Source organism: Macaca fascicularis, chromosome 1 (genome assembly GCF_037993035.2).
Source record: "Macaca fascicularis isolate 582-1 chromosome 1, T2T-MFA8v1.1".
Classification (NCBI taxonomy): domain Eukaryota; kingdom Metazoa; phylum Chordata; class Mammalia; order Primates; family Cercopithecidae; genus Macaca; species Macaca fascicularis.
The window spans coordinates 38,229,604-38,249,935 of record NC_088375.1 but is presented as its reverse complement, the minus strand read 5'-3'; the positions used below and the strand labels follow the sequence as shown (position 1 = coordinate 38,249,935).

The following is a 20,332-nucleotide window of genomic DNA, read 5'->3' as shown; positions in this document are numbered from 1 at the left end:
AAGCTAAAAGCCTTCATCAGGGCACATAAAACAAATAGGAACCTAATAAAAATGGTATCACAGTTTTATACATGTTAAAATACACAAATACCATAATAAACATGGCATTTTACCTTTGAAAAAGACCTGAAGTTTGCTTGTGGAGGTGGGTATCAGAAGGGTTTTAGTTTATGAATTATTGTGAAATAGTGCAGAGGGCTAGCTATATGAAATCAGGGAAAGTTTACACCAGCTGTAAATGTCTGTGACATGTAACACAAGCAGTAACTGAAGTAGCTGGTAGATGTCTGAGGTGTGCACATGTATGCATTTTGTGTATTTCTACACAGCTTGGTTCAGCTACATACAGTATCCTGAGTTCACCTAGTGTTTCTCAAACACAAAATCATGCAGAAATAAATGTGAAATTTACATTGTATTTCACCTATTTCTTAATGTATTAATTACACTGAAACTCATGTTTCAAAACAAATGTTATAGCAGAACTAATTACATTTAGAAACCAACAACTGGACACTGAGTGTGCTCATTGTTATTGGGATGTTGCTTCCTAGGCCCTCTCAGTGGACAGAGCTAGGCATATGTGTATACATAGACACATGCTACATTTACCGGCATATGTTGAAAACCAGGAGTTTATAGTAATATCTCTTAGCCAATCTAACACCATTAGGGTTCATTCTAGTTTTCTCCTTCTCCATATCGGTAACTTCCTTCTCTAAAAGTTAGAAACCTGGTTCCCATTACTTTGAACATATTTCCTTATTCGATCCATTCTATGTGTGTAATATCCCATGGTTGCAGTGACCCACCCCCACCCATGCAGATATTATCCTCATCCCATTCAGGCTTAACACCATGTGCTGAGCTTTTGGACTAAATTATAACAGGGGAGTGAGGGGGACAAAAGACTTTTTAAAGAAAGGAAGACACGAGAAAGGAGAAAACCTACTCTCACCACATTTTAAAATACAAGAAAGGAGGCCGGGCACAATGGCTCACATCTGTAATCCCAGTACTTTGGGAGGCTGAGGCAGGCAGATTGCTTGAGCTCAGGAGCTCAAGACCAGCCTGGGCACCACGGCGAAATCCCATCTCTACAAAAAATACAAAAAGCAACTGGGCATGGTGCGCACCTACAGTCCAGCTACTCGGGAGGCCTAGGTGGGCAGATTCATTGAGCCCAGGAGGTCCAAGATGCAGTGAGATGAGATCGCACCAGTATACTCCAGCCAGGGTGACATAGGGAGACCCTGTCTCAAAAAAAAAAAATAAAGTAAAAACAAAAAATACAAGAAAAGAGAAGAGTACAGGACAAACTTGGGTTTCGTATCATTCTGTATTAAATATTTTTCTATACTATAAATCCATTTCATCCTTTACAAAAAGAACTTTTTATTGTGGAAAATTTCACACATATACAAAACTAGAGGGGAAAGTACAATGAGCTCTCATATACCTATCAATGAAAAGGAATACAACAAATAAATTAGAGACAGAGAAAGAACCTAGTAGCCAGAATAGATACTAGTTATAAGACATACTAGGATCTTGCTCTTAGGAAACTCACATTCTATTGGAAGATAAGTAACTAAATAAATTGAGACACTTTCAAATAGTCATAATGGCGATGAAGAAAATTAAACTAGGTGATACGATACTTGAACAAGTGTTGGGAGAGTGACTTTAGAATCGATAGTCAAAGAAAAACTTGGAGAAGGTGGCATTTGACCTGAGAGCTGAAAGGCAAGGAGTCAGCCTTGCAAAGTTGTAAGAGCAGAAGGTACAGAAAATCTAAAGGCTCTAAAGAATGCTTGACATATTTCAGGACAGATAGGTTTGAATGGTGGGAAATAGCACTATAAAACAACTATAAGAACAGTAGTTGTGAAAATGAAGTAAAAGTACAATTTAAAACACATATTCACCAATTTGTTAACCACACAAACAAATATATGTTTAGCTGTGTGCTAGGACTATAAGTAGAACACTTCCTTCTCTCAGCCAAAATACAATATACTGACTATATAGATATATATCAAATTGATAGTTAATATGTCACATAATTGAGTGACTGAAATGAGTATTATAAAACTACCAAAAAAGAGAAAATTAGTCTTCCTCTCAGCTTATTTATTAGTAATGCAACTAAAGTGATACTTCTAACATTTTCAGCACTGCTTTTTTTTTTTTTAAAGACAGGGTCTGACTCTGTTGCCCAAGCTGGAGTACAGTGGCACAATCTCAGCTCACTGCAACCTCCGCCTCCTGGGCTCAAGCCATCCTCTCACTTTAGCCTCTCAAGTAGCTGAGACTACAGGTACACCACCATGCCCAGCTAATTTTTGTTGAGATGGGGTTTTACCACGTTGCACAGGCTAGTCTTGAACTTCTGAGCTCAAGCGATTCACCAGCCCTGGCCTCCCAAACTGCTGGGATTACAGGAGTAAGCCACCATGACCAGCCCGCAGTGCCTCTTTAAAGATGATTGCCTTAACAAGTACTTTCCATTGCTCTACTTTATTATTTGTTGAATCTCTACGACATGCTAGGTCCTTTGCTAGGAACTTGCATATAACAATCTTGAAATGTGAGTACTGCAATTATCATTTTGTAGTAAGCAAAGTTGGCTCAAAGTGATTGCCAACAGTTGACTAAGGGGCAGAATATGGATTCAAATTCAGATTGTGCTGCTAACACAATGTTCTTTCTACATGATGTATGGCTAAACTATCTTCTGCTTTTATTTTTTAAATCATTAAGAGCAACTTTTAACTACTTGGTACTTCCGTAATACACAATACTTCTATCAACTTCTAAGGCTTAATGTTTCAATATAAAATTACAGAATTATTTTTAAGTTCTATTATTTAAAATCATTATCAATAACCTGACCTTTATTATTTTGAGTACTTTTAAAGAGTATAGGCCACAAGTGACAGGCCAGAAGATCTGTGTTTTAGAAATTGTTATATTTCTAAAAATAATAACCAAACGTTGAATTTTACTGTACAGCCAAAACATTCCAGAGGTACAGACTATGGAAGAGAATTCTTCCTCTGGGATCTATTAATCAAAACATGTTAATCCTTAGTTAAAATTATAGTTCATCAAGCCCCTTCACCCCAAACAAGATGTATGGCCACTGAAGAACAAAGGAAAAATTCCTAAAATCTCCAAAGAAACATGGTAGTGAGACTTACATATAGAAAATAAAAATCAGGGAAGTTTCATATGCTAAATATCAAACATATAAGCTAAGACTTTTGGTAAAAAGTTATTATTGCTAAAGCTCTCAGAAAAGATACAGATAAAAATAGGGAGATACCTGTCCAGTTTTATGGTAAACTTTCAAATCCAAATTTTCATATGCATACTTTTAACATCCACACTAAAATTATACCAGAGAACCAACTAATTTAACTACATAATATCAAAAAAAGAAAAGAATAAACAATCCTTTTTAAAATGTAGTTGTCTAAGTTAACAACTATCCTTTATTTTGTCACATTTCTTCTGTTTTTATAACCAACATTCCTTTTCCATCCCATTGCATCTTCTGCCAGCCATGGTTAGCATCTGAGCCTGTAAGTAAGTGTTAATTCATGCCATAAATATTCAACTTTTACTTAGCTTCAATCATATTTTCACTCATGCTATTTCCTTTCACATTTTCTAGCACTCTTGTGTTTCCACTACTAAGTGTCATAGATGATGATATCAATATATTGGTATTTTTTTGTATTATAAGGTTCCAAGTTCATATCCCCAGACTTACGGGCGACACGTTTATTCCCCTTAGACATTAACTCTTCCTTTCTCCTTCCTCCTTGATGGAAACAATTTTCAATAGTCTATGTGAAAGATGAGCTCACTGTCCCTTTACATACTTAACATTATAAGCTTGTAAGATGTATTTCAATGATTATTGCCATCTGCTCTTTCTACTTGACAAGAGAGAGAGTCTACCATTGGAAATTAAAATACTGATTTATTTAAATTATTCTACTTCAGGTAGTGACCTATATTTGATTTTCCAGTAATTATGCACTGTGGCAAGTATGGAAGACGAAACAAAAATTTTAAACACTATCAGTAGGTTTGAATTCCCTTTTATTGTGATTTTATTTATAAAACTAATGTTAATGCTCACCAAATGTGTTTACTGTAAAATATCTTGCTAAAATATTTGTCTTAAGTTTTTAAACAGTAGTGGATAAAAGATATGGCTTCAAAGAAGCTTGAGAGAGACCTCAGTTTTCTGTAAAAATCAGAACCCCATATTTTCTAATAAATTCATTCCAACTATTATTTATTAAGTACTGATATAAAAAGCATGTTTGAATAACTGGCTTTATTAGAAAAATTGTAACAGAATTCCTCTATTTATTATTAGGCAAGAAAATTTGGTCATGATGATCTCAAATTAAAGTTATTAATGATTAGACAAAAGACACATAAATAAAATGCCCTGTAGCTTGTGGGTTGAAAAGTATAAAAAATATAAGGCATACTGATAGGAAAGGAAAACTGTAAAACTGTTTCTTCCTAGACAATATAACATATTATGTAAAAAATTATCAGAACCTACAAAAGCACTTCTAGAGTAAATGAATTTAACTAGGTTTCAGGTTAAAGACAATATCCAAAATTCAACTGTATTTCTATAAACTAGCAATAAATGATTGCAAAATAAATTTAAAATCATTACCATTGATGACAGCATTAATATATGAAATAGGGATAAATTTAGCAAAATATGTGCAAGATCTGTATATGGAAATGTAGAAAACTAAAACTATATGGAAAACTAAAAATGTTGCTAAGACAAACTAAAGAAGACCTAAACAAATGGAAAAGTGTATCATGTTCGTGGACTAGAATTGTTGAATACTTATCAATGTTAATATGTCAATTTCTACAAAATAATCTATAGATTCAGTGCAATTACAATCAAAATCCCAGGAGGCTGTTTTGCAAAAACTGACAAGTAGATTTAAAAATTTATATGGAAATTCAAGAAAAGTTAAGTCAAACAATTTTGAAAATGAAAAAAATTAAACGTATACTGTTTGATTTCAAGACTTACTATAAAGCTACAGTAATGAAGACAAGTGTTGCACCAGCATAAAGATAAACCCTATGGAATAAGATAGAGAGCCGAGAAACAGACCTACACATGCATGGTCAATTGATTTCCTACGAAGGTGTCAACATAATTCAATTCTTCCTTAATATATTTGCAAACATGTTAGGGGAAAACACGATTATTCCATGCCATTCTTTTGGAAATAAACAGAACCAAAAACGTGTAAAGGCTTACTTTTCCCTGATTAGTAACATATTAAATCCACATGGAAAGGGATCCCCATGTTCCATTTTGTGAATGATCAGCAATTAGTTCTTCTCCTTTGGGAGCTGGAAAAAAATCAGCTATGCACTACAGAAATAAAGCTGCCCTTTCTTTTCTTTAAACTACATGATGATAGAGGAAGTGAGAAGACTAAATGACTCCTATGGTAAATTCTGAATGTGTAAGGAAAACAAAACCAAAACCTGACAAATAGGAGCCTTAGAAAATGTTTTATTCCAGATTTAAAATGGCAAGAAAAACAGCAGAAAAACTAGCATAATGATGGAAAATTTAACATTGTGAAATAATCCATAACATCTCTTTGGTATGACTGAAAAAGAAAATGGGCCTGTGACTGTATCCAATGTTGCAATGTTTCTTATAAAATCATTTTCTTATTAACATGAGAAAGGAGAAAAAAGATAAGAATAAAAAGTTTCCAATTTAAAAGCAAAGATTAAATTACTTCTATTTCTTAAAAAGTATTTCCAAGAAAATACTGACAAGTACTATGATTCATAGTGTTTTCAATATTCAATAAACATTATGTTATTCAAGCTTCTACTATCCCTCTTTGAAATATAATTAAGTATTGGTATTTTTAGATCTGAAAGCTCCCACATATTGAATTCAAAAGAAAACCATATGCCCTCATCCCTTCATTTGGCCTTTTATGTAGGTATGTTAAATTTTAATACTGGTGAAAAGTGATAATATTAAAGGATACAACAGACTTGAAGCTAAAGGTTGGTTTTCTTTCAACAACCCTGATTATGTTAAGTATGGCAGACATTTTGATTATGTTTGAAAAGGTCAAATGGGAGAAAAGTAAACAGGAAAGCAGTATATAATGAATGCCTACTCTGTGCTAGATGTAGTAGTATGCTAATAAATGTTTAACAACCAGCTCTATGTGTGTGTGTGTGTGTGTGATGTATATGTGTTTATTATAAATTTTACTGACATACAGGATGTACAGCACATAATTTACAAAGTATAATAAAAATACAATACTCTTTTTTGTAATTTCATAAAGCCAGGTGAATCTTACAAATCTCATGATTTGGAAAACTCATGAGAAATCAATCTAAGGTTGCAACTAATGAATGACTATGGGTCCAATCTGAATGCATGATATTTTCACTTACATTGAAAAAAGAAACAACAAAGATATATATCATAACTTCACTTGTTCACTAATGACATAAGCAACTTCTTTGCTAAATTAGACAATAGTTTAGAACTTGTCCTCAATGTTTTGTGCTATTCACAATAATGAAAAACAGACATAAAAAATTAAGTTTAATCTGCTTTATCGGCATTTTGCATGTCAATTTCTTCCTTTTCTTCTATTTTTTTAGATAGGGTCTTGCTCTGTTGCCTAGACTGGAGTGCAGTGATGCAATCATAGCTCACTGCAGCCTCTCTCAGACTCAAAACAATCCTCCCACCTCAGCCTCTTGAGTAACTGGGACTTAACGGTATGCGTCTCCATGCCCGGCTAATTTTTTAAAATTTTTAGTAGAGACAAGGTCTTGCTATGTTGCCCAGGCTGGTCTCAAAATCCTGAGGTCAAGTGATTCTCCTGCCTCGGACTCCCAAAGTGCTGGGATTATAGGCATGAGTCACCTCGTCCAGCTTTTGTCAATTTCTTAAATCCAGACAGTCAACAAAACAAATCCAAGCCGTGATTTGTATATTTACCAATTTCCATAACATACATACTACCATTGCAGATTTCAAGCTATCAATACGACATCACTGAATACAGAGTTGGGAAGAGATATGCAAGCAGTACATCTTTATACAGTATTTCACCATACAGATATAACAGACATAAATGGCCAGGCACAGTGGCTCATGCTGTAAACCCAGCACTTTGGGAGGCTGAGGCGGGTGGATCACCTGAGGTCGGGAGTTTGAGGCCAGCCTGACCAACATGGAGAAATCTCGTCTCTACTAAAAATACAAAATTAGCTGGGCATGGTGGCGTATGCCTGTAATCCCAGCTACTCAGAAGGCTTAAGCAGGAGAATTGCTTGAACCCGGGAGGCAGAGGTTGCGGTGAGCCAAGATCACGCCATTGCACTCCAGCCTGGGCAACAAGAGTGAAACTCCATCTCAAAAAAAAAAACACACACACACACAGACATAAATAACAACACAGTGTAGCAAAATAATTAAGTGAAGAGTTTTGAGCATTTATTGACTTTGCTTTTAATTTAACCTATTTAATTATAAGCTTATATAATTTTTAATAATGGCTGTGTTTAACAATCAGCTCACAAGATTTCTGAAAATTTAACAATTGGCTCTTGAGAGCTGGTACAAGCCAGCTCCAATATACTACTGACTGGACACCATAGAAATGTTTCACAGACAAGATAACTAAAATGTAGCGATGATTTGTCCAAAAATCACACAGTTGGTAAATGGTAACACAGTGATTCAAGCTGGGGTATGAATGACTTTAAATGTTTATGCTACCATACCAGGTTATCAAAGATATAATTTACAGTAAACTTTTATAATATGATTCACATAAGATTTTTTTGTTTGTAAATATTTAAGTGGAAAATCTGTTATGTTTTTTGTATTTAGTTGTTTTTTGTTGTTGTTGTTCTTTTGATTTCAAAGAACAGACAAGCACTTTAAATAAAAGGTTTGCTTCACAGATATAATGGTTTCAGTTGGTGAGCTGGGGTGCCAACCACAGAAACCTTGATAGAGGCATGCTTCATGGGAATTGGAAAGCCATGGCAATTGAGAAACTGACCAGCTTGCTTCTCTTTCATGGCTATAAAGCCTCTATTTTTCTTTGTACATATATTCTATTCTCTCTGTACAGATATCTGTGCTGTCTCATTGTTTCTACCTTGTAGAGTTCAATTAAAATCAGATTAATTTTTCTGTATCATGTAATAATTAGATAGTAAAAAGCCTTCCCTATTAACTTACTTTAAAAAATCTTCACTATCCAAAGTCTAATCAATTTATCATTCTTCACTGAGAAGCCATTAGGTGGGAAATAGTAAATACTAAATAAATAACATATAATTTCTGTACTTAAGATCACTAAAAATCTAACAAGGCAAATTACAAACAAATAATAAGACTCCTCTGAAAACTTTTACTGACTAATAAGTACAAATAAACAATGCAGTAGCAACTAAATGGATTAGAGGTTTGAAGCAATAGGTGCCTCACAATCCGTTTCCTTTTTTTCTCATGCCCTGAGCACCTTCTGAAAGCCAAGGAAGACAAAGACTAAGATAAAAGCTAGTTATAGGTAACTACAATAACCCTATGAAGCTAAATTGTTAAGATTACTAGTATTCTTTTATAAAAAAATGTATACTTTTTTCAAAGTTTTAGGATTCAGTCAATGAAATTAAATAACACTTAGCTTCTTTGGTTAAATCCACTAAACGGTTGTGGAAAAGTAGATGTTAAGAGGAGGAATATGTTAACCATTTCAAATATTAAGTAACTTTGTATTAATTACTAATGATTAAGAACAAAAGACCACTATTTGACATAAAGGCAATATGATTATTAAATTTCAATTTGAAATATTAACCATAAAAATTATAAAGATGATTTTAATGGTGCTGTACAAAAAAACATATTTTAAAGCCAGTTAGGTAGATAGACATTTTATATACAAAACAACAAACTTTTAAGTAATTCCTGTACTCAGGTCCCCAACCCCCAAAAAAGATCATCTTTCAAAGGTTTATGAAGATTACTCCAGGGGATGTATTAATGAATGGCTGAGTTCTAGCAAGGTCTGACTTTTTGCTCAACTGTTTGGTTTTTGCTTGTCTAGGAATAAAGGGGATAGTTTTTTAAATGTCCTATCAAAAAAAAATCAAGCAAAGTTTTAATATGGAGATTTCTCAAAGAACCAAAAGTAGATCTACCATTCGATCCAGTAATCCTACTACTATGTATCTACCCAAAGGAAGTCATTATATCAAAAAAACACCTATACAAATATGTTAACTGCAGCACAACTGCAAAGATAGGGAAGCAACCTAAGTGCCCATCAAGTGGAGTAGATAAAAAAAAATGTGGCATATACACACCATGGAATACTACTCAGTCATAAGAAAGAACAAAATAATGTCTTTTGCAGCAACTTGGATGGAACTGGAGGCCATTATTCTAAGTGAAGTAACTCAGGAATGGAAAACCAAATACTGTATGTTCTGACTTATAAGTGGAAGCTAAGCTATGGGTACTCGAAGACATACAGAATGGTATAATGGACACTGGAGACTCAGAAAAGAGGAGGGTGGGGGAGCTGAGATAAAATACTACATATTGGGTAAAACGTACACTACTCAGGTGACAGGTATACTAAAATCTCAAACTTCACCACTATACAATGCATCCATGTAACCAAAACCCACTTGTACACCTAAAGCTATTTAAATAAAAAAAAATAGTAAAATAAAAGTATGGCAGAAAAAGAAAAAAGGAACAGACTCCAGAAGGACATAGCCCTGCCTTGGTTTTAGCCCTGAGAGATCCATTTTGGACTTCTGACCTACAGAACTATGAGATGATAAATGTGTGTTGTTCTAAGCTAAAAACAAAACAAAACAAAAAACAAGCAAAGTTTTGGTTCTGAATAAAGTGAAGTAAGTATATTCTACCTGTCTCTCCCAGTGAATTCATCAATAAAACCTAAACAAAAATGTAAGCAGCAGCTATCTGAAGACTCTTAAGGTTTGCAGAAAAAGACAAGAATCAAAGTGCCACCAAACCAGCAGTCAGTTTACCATATATTTTTCCTCTTCAGTATCTGCGGGCCTGTACTCAATGCTGCCCAAAACCAAGATATAGGCATCAGTGCAGACAGATTGAGCTCTAAAAATCCTCTAAATCTGTCTTGAGGAGTAGGAAAGGGATTTCTTAACACTCAGTGAGGAAACATTCCCCCTTTTTTTCTTTTATCCATTCTCTTGTAACCAAACTCCCATGAAACTCTGTGGTAGTCATGGCAGTGAGAACAGTAGTAACAGGGGCCTGGAAGAGCCTAAAACACTGAGGAAAAGAAATTTTCTTCTTACAGCAGAGAAGTAGTACTCCCCAGAGAGTGAAATTAACCCCTACTGCATATTGCATGTTCACTCTCATTCTCGGACTCTTGCTCACTCGTGCTCTCTCTCTTGCTGTCTCTCCCTGTCTCTCTCTCTTCCCCTCCCTCCCTCCTGTTCCACTGTTTAACTTTGGAAGCAAGGAAAGTCACAGGAATTGCTCTGCAGAGCAGGGTAAATAAAGCCCTAGTTATCTGACCAGAGAACAGAAAAGGGACCAGAGAACAGAAAAGGGACACTTCAGAGATCAAGGAGAATGCATAGAGAGAAAAGCTTGCATAATTGGATCTGAACCTAAACAGTACACCAGAGACTCTGAAAATTAAACTATGAATATACTGCTGTCCAGGCACCTGACACATATCTAGTCATATGTGGGAAATATCTGGATAGCATATCATGTGGGACATATCTGAATAGCGTATCAAAGGCTTTGAAAACAACACTAATATTGAAATCACAAATCACACAAGGTTAGTTAGAAATTGTGCCTAAACCAGCTGGGCACAGTGGCTCACACCTGTAATCTCAGCTCTTTGGGAGGCCGAGGAAGGTGGATCATGAGGTCAGGAGATCGAGACCATCCTGGCTAACACGGTGAAACCCCATCTCTACTAAAAATACAAAAAAACTAGCCGGGCATGGCGGCATGTGCCTGTAATCCCAGCTACTCAAGAGGCTGAGGTAGGAGAACCCAGGAGAGGAGGGTTGCAGTGAGCTGAGATCGCTCCATTGCACTCCAGCCTGGGTGACACAGTGAAACTGTCTCAAAAAAAAAAAAAAAAAAAAGGAAATTGTGCCTAAACCTGAACAAGTCAGTCAACACTTTATACAGGATATAAGCAAGACCTTGAATCTCCTAACGTAATATGCAAAATGCCCAAGATACAATCCAAAAATCACCTGGCATACAAATAACCTGGAAAATCTCAACACACGGCAGAAGACAACAAATGCCAACTCCAAGATGACACAGATGTTGGAATTATGTAACAAAAACTATCATTAAAATGCTTCACCAAGGAAGTACAAATATGCTTGAAAGGAATAGAAAGGAATGCTCTGGCACAAAAATAGAAGATCAAAAGAAGAATCAAATAAAAAATTTTGAACTGAAAAATTTAACAAATAAAATAAAAACTCAGCACCAGAAATAGAGATGACAGAGCAAAGAGTGAGTACACCTGAAGACACATCAATAGAAATTATTCACTCTAAGCCACAGAGGAATAAATGATGGGGAGAGGAAGAGGGAGGATCTCAGGGACTTGAGGGACTACAAAAAATCTAACATTCATGTCAACCAGGTTCCCAAAGGAAAAGAAATAGAATACAGTACACAAAAAAAATCTTAAGACATAATAGTTAAAAACATCCCAAATTTGGTGAAAGACATAAACCTACATATTCAAGAAGCTGAGTAAACTCCAAATGGGATAAATCCAAAGAAGTCCAAGCCCAGATGGATCATAATCAAACTGCAAAAAACTAAAGATAAAATAACTCTTGAAAGTAGCCAGAGAAAAACAACTCATTGCTTATTTTAACAACTGTGAAATTTTTATCGAAATCTCCACACATGGAGGTAGATCAAAATTTTTAAAGTGCAACAAGAAAAGAACTGTCAGCCCAGAATATATATCCACTGAAAACATCCTTCAGGAATGAAGGTGAAATAAAGATAATCTCAGAGAAAGAAAATCTAAGAGAATTTGTAGCCAGCAGACTACTCTAAAAAAATTGTTAAAGGAATTTCTTTGGATAGGCAAGAAATAATAATCAGGAAACTCAAAACCTCATCAGGAATGAAGGAAAATCAACAGAAGCAGCAAATATCTGGGTATATATATAATGAAGTATTCTTCTTGAGTTCTATAAAATCTTTGTCAGCTGAAAGCAAAAATTATAATCTTGTCTAATGGAGTTTTCAATGTATGTGGATGTCAACATAAGACAATCACAGCTTAAGAGGAAAGGGAAAGAGACCTATTTGGTGTAAAGGTTTCTACATTCTATACAAAATTGTAAAATAGTAATCCTAAGTAGACTGTTTAAAGTAAAGTATGTATATTATAATCCCTAAAGCAACCATTAGAAATAACTGTAGAAACAGATACAAGAAAAAATACAACTGATACATTAAAATACAAAAAATATTAAAATACTCTCCCCACCCCCAAAAAAAACAAGAAAGTGAAAATGAACAGAAAACATACAGAAAAGCAAAATAATAATAATAATAATAATTAAATGGTAGCTCTAAATCCAAACATAACAATTATTACATTAAATGTAAATGACCTATCTAAACATGCCAATTAAAAGATGGACTGTCACAATGAGTTTTTTAAATGTCCAACTATGTATGTCGCCTGCAAGAAACTCACTTCAAACATAATATAAAGTGAAGTTTGAAAGTAAAATGATGGAAAAAGATATACCATGCAAATACTAATCAAAAGGAAGATGAAACTGTTATATTAATATCAAAGTAAGCATCAAAGTAAACAAAATTACCAAGGATAGAGATATCAATAATCATAAAAGAATCATCAAAAAAAAACACATATACTTTGAAAATGCAGATGCACCTACAACAGAGCTTCAAGATGTATGAATCAAAAACTGATAGAAATGAAAGGAGAAAGAGACAAATATACAATTATAGGTGGAGACTTCAACATAACTCTTGGTAATCAATAAAATGAGTATGAGTAGACAGAAAATCAGGAAGAATATAGAAGAACCGAACATCAATTAACCAGGTGGATGTAATTAACCTTTAAAGAAAACTTCAAGAACAACACCAGAATATACATACTTATCCTTTTCAAAATGCACATGGAACTATGTACCAAGATAGACTATATCCTGGGTCATAAGCCTTATCAAATTTAAAAGAATTGAAATTATGCGAAGTATGTTCTCCTAAACTGTAACAAAATTAGAAATCAATAATGAAAGGATAACAGCAAATTCTCCAAACACATGGAAATTAAATGACACAATTCTATATAATCCATCAGTCAAAAAGGAATATCAAGGGAAATCAGAAAATATTTTGAATAAAAATACAACCTATCAAAATTTGAGGGATACTGCTAAAACAGTGCTTAGAGGGGAATTTATGATATTAAATGTTTATATGAGAAATCTCAAACCACTAATCTAAGCTTCCACTTTAAGAAAACAGAAAATGTAAACAAAATGAACCCAAAAGCAAATGGAAGAAATAATGGAAATGACCAACATTGAAAACAAACCAAAAAAAAAAACCCTAATAATCAATGAAATCAAAAGATAGTTCTTTAGAAAGAGTAATATAATTCATTTAAAAAGCAAAAAAACTCAAGGAAGACTGACAGAGAAAAAAGAAAAGACACAAATTACCAACAATAAAAATGAAATAGAGAAGAACTATAGACACTGCAGACATTCAAGGATACTGAGAAAACTACAAACAACTCTATGTGCCTACATTTGACAACTTAGATAAAACTGGTCAATTCCTCAAAAACCATACACTACCAAACTTCACCCAAAATGAAATAGACAACCTAAATAGAGTTATAAGTATTAAAGAAATTGAGTCATTATTAAAAACCGTCCAAAATGGCCAGGCGTGGTGACTCACGCCTGTAATGCCAGCACTTTGGAAGGCTGAGGTGGGCAGATCACCTGGGGTCAGAAGTCTGAAACCAGCCTGGTCAACATGGCGAAATCCCATCTCTACTAAAAATACAAAAATTAGCTGGGCATGGTGGCACATACCTGTAAACCCAGCTACTCAGGAGGCTGAGGGCAGGAGAATCACTTGAACCCGGGAGGCAGAGGCTGCAGTGAGTCAAGACTTCACGTCACACTGCACTCCAACCTGGGCGAGAGTGAGACTCTATCTCAAAAAAAGAAAAAAAAAAAACCTTCCAAGAAAGAAATCTTGGCTGGGTGTGGTGGCTCATGTCTGTAATCCTAGCCCTTTGGGAGGCCGAGGGGTGTGGATCACCTGAGATCAGGAATTCGAGACCAGCCTAGCCAATATGGTGAAACCCTGCCTCTACTAAAAATACAAAAAAATTAGCTGGGCGTGGTGGCAGGCACCTATAATCCCAGCTACTCAGGAGGCTGAGGTAGAAGAATCACTAGAACCTTGGGGGCAGAGGTTGCAGTGAGCAGATATTGCACCACTGCACTCCAGCCTGGGCAACAGAGTGAGACTCCGCCTCAAAAAAAAAAAAAAAGCAGAAATCTCTAGATGCAGCTAATTTCAAGGAGGTGATCAACCAAACATTCAACAAAGTGATACCAACTCTATACAGTATAATCTCAGAAAACAGAAGGAGGTATTATAGATTTAATGTGTCACCCCAAAATTCATAAATACACTGACATCCTAACCCCCAGTGTGATAGTATTAGGAGGTGGGCCTTTGGTGAACAATTTGGTGATGAGGGCAGAGCCCTCTTGATGGAGATTAATGCCTTTATAAAAGAGACCCCAGGAAGCTTCCATGCCCCTTTTACCATGTGAGGACACAGTGAGGAGACATCTAGGGGCCAGAAAGCAGGCCCTTCTGACATGGAATCTGCTGATGCTCTGACCTAAGAATTCACAGCCTCAAGTGCTAAGATAAACAAATTTTCCTAATCTTAAATTTCTGTTGTTTATATGCGGCACCGTCGATGTGGCATTCTTGTTATAGTAGTCCAAAAGGACCAAGATGGGAGAGAACAATTCCCAACTCATTTCAGGACGTCAATGCTATCTTGACACCAAAATCAGACAAAGACAGTACACAAAGGAAACTATAAACCAATATCCCTTATAAATAGAGATGTAAAAATCATTGAGAAAATATTAGGTAACTAAGTCCAACAATATGTAAAAAGAATAGCATACCACAACCTAGTGGGAGTAGATCCCAGGAATGCAAAACTAGCTTAATATTTGAAAATCAAAAAATGTAATCTAAATTACAGTGTAAAGAAAAAAAAAACACATGGTCGTATGACTTGACGCATAAAAAGCATGTGACAAAACGCCATGTCCATCAACAATAAAATCTCTCAGCAAATTAGAAATAGGAAAAAAGTTCCCCGACTTGATAAAAGGCATCTATGGAAGAGGGGAAAAAACCTGCAGCAAACATTATAACTAATGGTAAAGACTAAGATGGGAACAAGGAGAAAGAATGGCTACTCTTCACACCTATTCAACATCACATTGAATATCCTGGTCAGGGCAATAATACAAGAAAAAGAAATAAATGCATATAGTTTGAAAAGGAAGACATAAAACTGTAGACAAGATGACCGTGTAGACAAACCCAAGGAATTTATCAAAAACTCCTAGAAATAGTAGGTGAGTTTATTAGGGTCACAATATACAAGGTCAATACATTTTTAAAAAATTGATCAGGCACAGTGGCTCACACCTGTAATCCCAGCACTTTGGGAGGCCAAAGTGGGCATATCACTTGAGGTCAGGAGTTCGAGACCAGCCTGGCCAATATGGTGAAACCCTGTTTCCATCAAAAGTGCCTGTAGTCTCAGCTACTCAGGAGGGTAAGGTGGGAGAATCGCTTGAATCTTGGAGGCAGGGGTTGCAGTGAGCCAAGATCGTGCCACTGTATTGCAGCCTGGGCAATATAGTGAGACCTTGTCTGGAAAAAAAAAAATCAATCATAATTTTATACACTGGCAATGAACAACTGGGAGATTAAACAACATACCATTTACAACAGTTTTAAAAGGAAATAATTGGGTATAAATTTAACAAAACTTGTATAGGATCTGTATACGGAAAACTACAAATCACTGATAAAATTTATCAAAGAAGACCTAAATGGAGACACTTTCCATAATCACGTATTGGAAGCCAAAATGCAGTAAAGATGTCAATTCTCCCTAAATTGATCTACAGATTTAATACAGTTCTAATCGATATGCCAGAAATATTTTTTTATATAGACAAATGGAGTCTAAATTTTATATTAGGCAAAATATAAGGGCAAAACAACTAAAATAACTAGATAAAAAGGCAAAAGCCAATAGAAAGACAAAAGAATGAAAATAGCCATAAAATTTTTGAAAAACAATAAAGTCAGAGAAATTATCCTAGACAATTTTAAGACATAATTAAGACAAAGTGGACACCGTGGTATTGGCAAAGGAATAGACATACAAACCAATGAAACAGAATAGACAGTTCAGAAATAAACCCAAACAAATAAGGTAAATTGATTTTTGACAAAGGTGCACAGGCAATTCAAAGGACAAGGGAGAGAGACTCTTTTAACAAGTTATGTTACAACAATTGGATGTTCACATCTAAGAAAATGAACTGGTCTAAACCCCACAACTTTTACAAAAATTAACTCAAAATGGATGACAGAGTGAAATGTAAAATGAAAAACTATAAACCTTTTAGAAGAAAACAAAGGAGAAAATCTTTGTGACCAGCGGTTAGACAAAAAGATCTTAAGACACAACATCAAAATGAAAAAAAAATGATAAATTGAACTCAATCAAAATAAAAAAACTTGTGCTATGTGAAGGCCACTGTTAAAGAATGAAAAAACTATAAGCTATAGACTTGGACAAAATGTTTGCAAGTCACAAAATCAACAAAAGGACTTGTATCTAGAATATATAAACACTCTCAAAACTCAAGAGTGAGAACACAGAAAACCCAAATTTAAAAATGGACAAAAGACTGGAAAATACTAATGGCAAAGAAGCACATAAAAAGATGTTCACTACCATGAGCCATTAGAGAAATGCAAATTAAAACCATAGTGATGAAAATGTTCTAACAAGATTGTGATGGTTACACAACTCTGAATATACTAAAATCACTGAACGGTTGAACATTTTAAATGAGCAATTTTTATGTTAGGTGAATTAGACCTCAATAAAGATTCTAAAAAATTAAATATGCAATGAGGTACTATTTATACAAATATTAAGATAGCTAAAATAAAACATCCTAACAGTATCAAATGATAAAGATACAGAGCAACTCCAACTCATACATTGCTGGTGGGAATGCAGAATGGTACAGCTACTCTGGAAAACAGTGTGGCAGTTTCTCATAAAGCTATGGGCCAGGTGTAGCAGCTCACACCTGTAATCCTAGCACTTTGGGAGGCCAAGGTGTGCAGATCACTTGAGTTCAGGAGTTTGAGACCAGCCTGGCCAACATGGCCAAACTTCATCTCTACTAAAAATACAAAAATTAGTTGGGCATGGTGGCGCATGCCTGTAATCTCAGCTACTCGGGAGGCTGATACAGGAGAATCACTTGAACCCAGGAGGAAGAGGTTGCAGTGAGCTGAGATCACACCATTGCGCTCCAGCCTGGGTGACAGAGCGAGACTCTGTCTCAAAAAAATAAAAATAAATAAATAAAATAAATAAAGTTATGTACTTACCAAATAACCCAGCAATCCCACTCCTTAGTATCTACAGAAATAAAAACTTAACTTCACACAAAAACCTGTACACAAATATTTGAAGCAGCTTCTTTTCATAATCACCAAAAACTGGAAACAACCCAAATGTCCTACTGGATAAACAAATCATGGTATACCCATTATGCATGGAATGCTACTCAGCAATAAAAAGTAATGAATTATTGACTTAAGCAACACTGGCATGAATCTCAGAGGATTATGCTATATGGAAAGAGCCAAGTATCAAAATATTACATACTGTCTCATTCTATTTATATGACATTCTCAAAATGTTAAAAATATAGTAACGATAAACAGATCAGCAGTTGGTGGGGGTTATGCATAGGAGGAGTGTATAACTACAAAGGAATAACAGTAGGAATGTTTTAGGCTGATGGAACTCTTCTGTATCTTCATTGTGGTACTGATTACATGCATTTATATCTGTGTTTAAATTCATAAAACTGTACAAGAAGAAGTCAATGTCACTATATGTTAACTTAAAAAAATTTACAATATCAATTTATATGATTACTATTTCAAGAGGCCATTTCCGAGCAAAGAGAAAATTAAATAAAAAGGGGAAAACAGGATATCACGTTTTAGAAAATGCTATAATAGGTATACATAGCCTGAATTTTCCCCAGCCTTACCAACCTGTGTTTCAATGATAACTCCAATGTTTGCTACTCATTGCCCTTACATAACGTAGGAAAACAGACTATTCCATGGCAAGGGTGATGCCATCTTGAAGCAAAACTGCCATGATAACTAGTGTTTGACCCACCCGCTTCTCCCTCCACCACATACCAAGGTGTTCTGTAGTAAAGTCTTTAAACAAAGGCCTATAACATACATAACTCTCATAAAGATGCTTATCTAAACTCCCCAGTGGTCACAAGTCTTGGCAAGAAAGTCCGAAGATAGGACCAGCTGCACATGTTTTACCTTAAAAGCTTGCTCTATAAAGAATATTTTCCATAGAGCAGGTGTGGGTATCCACTATCTTGCGGTTGCTTGAGACAGCCCTTCTTTTCCTAAGTTCCTATTAAGTATTTCTTTCCGAGAAACTAGACTTGTCAGGCTCTTTCTACGGCCTCCCAGCTCCCTCAGCCTTGGGGGTAAATCTGCATATATCTGCTCACTGTTGAACACATAATGTCTAATCTCTTTTTGGTCTCCACTCCTCACCCCAACGCCAACCCCAAACCCAGTTATTTACAAAGGCCAAGATGTCTTACAAGTGTTTATATGTTCTTCATTTCTTGTCTCTATTTTGTTGATGTCTCATTCTTATAAAGTCACTTAACACATTATCAAATGAAATAATCTATGTAAAGCATTTAGCTCAGTGCCTGACATACAGAGATAATTTTGGCATTCTATCTTTTTGTGACATTCGACAAACAAGCCCTAGACCATGGTGTGAAGACATCTTTATTCCAATCCAGGTATTCTATAACTGTGGAATACGGAGCAAACCATGATACTAAGTTCTCTGGGCTTCAATTATCTCATTTGTAAAACAATGCATCTCAAACTCTAATGTGCATCTGTGAAGGTTTGCTAATGCTGCCCTTCCAAAGCTGCAAACCCTTAAAAGAGTCCTTTAGTCCTCATAAGAGCCATGCTAGGTTTCTGCAAAAATGAGGAGAACACCCTCTCACTGTAATTATTTCAGGTAGCTTTAATATACCATGTTCTCAACACTAGATCTTGGTACATGCTATTTCCTCAGCTTGAAAAACCTCCCCATCCTTCCCCCCAGTTAATTCAACCTTCAAGTATCAGCTAAAACATTAATAACATAAGGCAATGTTTTCTGATCATCCCCCATTATGTTAAATTCCCATCATATTCTTCTGTAGCACTCTATTTCTTCTTCACATTGCTTACATACTTCTAATTATGTATTTAAAAACAGAATGAAGTTATAGACTCCAGGAGGACAGGGCTAGTATCTATTTTATTCATTGCCATATCCCGTATCCTGGTGTCTAGTATTCATAGATACTCATGACTGGTTGCTGTATGCGCTGAGGGGTAATGAACTCCAGAGATGTGAAAAGAAGGATATGTGACCATCCATCTCAGTAATAATATACAAGAGATTCATGTAAAGGATGGGAACTGAAACTAGAAGACCTTCAACAAATAAAAATGATATTTTTACTATAATTTGGATTACCAAAAACTGGCTAGCCACATGTAGAAAGCTGAAACTGGATCCCTTCCTTACACCTTACACAAAAATTAATTCAAGATAGATTAAAGACTTAAATGTTAGACCTAAAACCATAAAAACCCTAAAAGAAAACCTAGGTAATACCATTCAGGACACAGGCATGGGCAAGGACTTCATGTCTAAAACACCAAAAGCAATGACAACAAAAGCCAAAATCAACCAATGGGATCTAATTAAAC

General features: G+C 35.2%; 1 protein-coding gene across 3 annotated transcripts in view; it reads right to left on the bottom strand.

Moving 5' to 3' along the window:
- The window catches only part of XPR1 (xenotropic and polytropic retrovirus receptor 1), a 257,324-nt gene that overhangs the window by 131,443 nt on the left and 105,549 nt on the right, over positions 1 to 20,332 (bottom strand). The window lies entirely within an intron of this gene.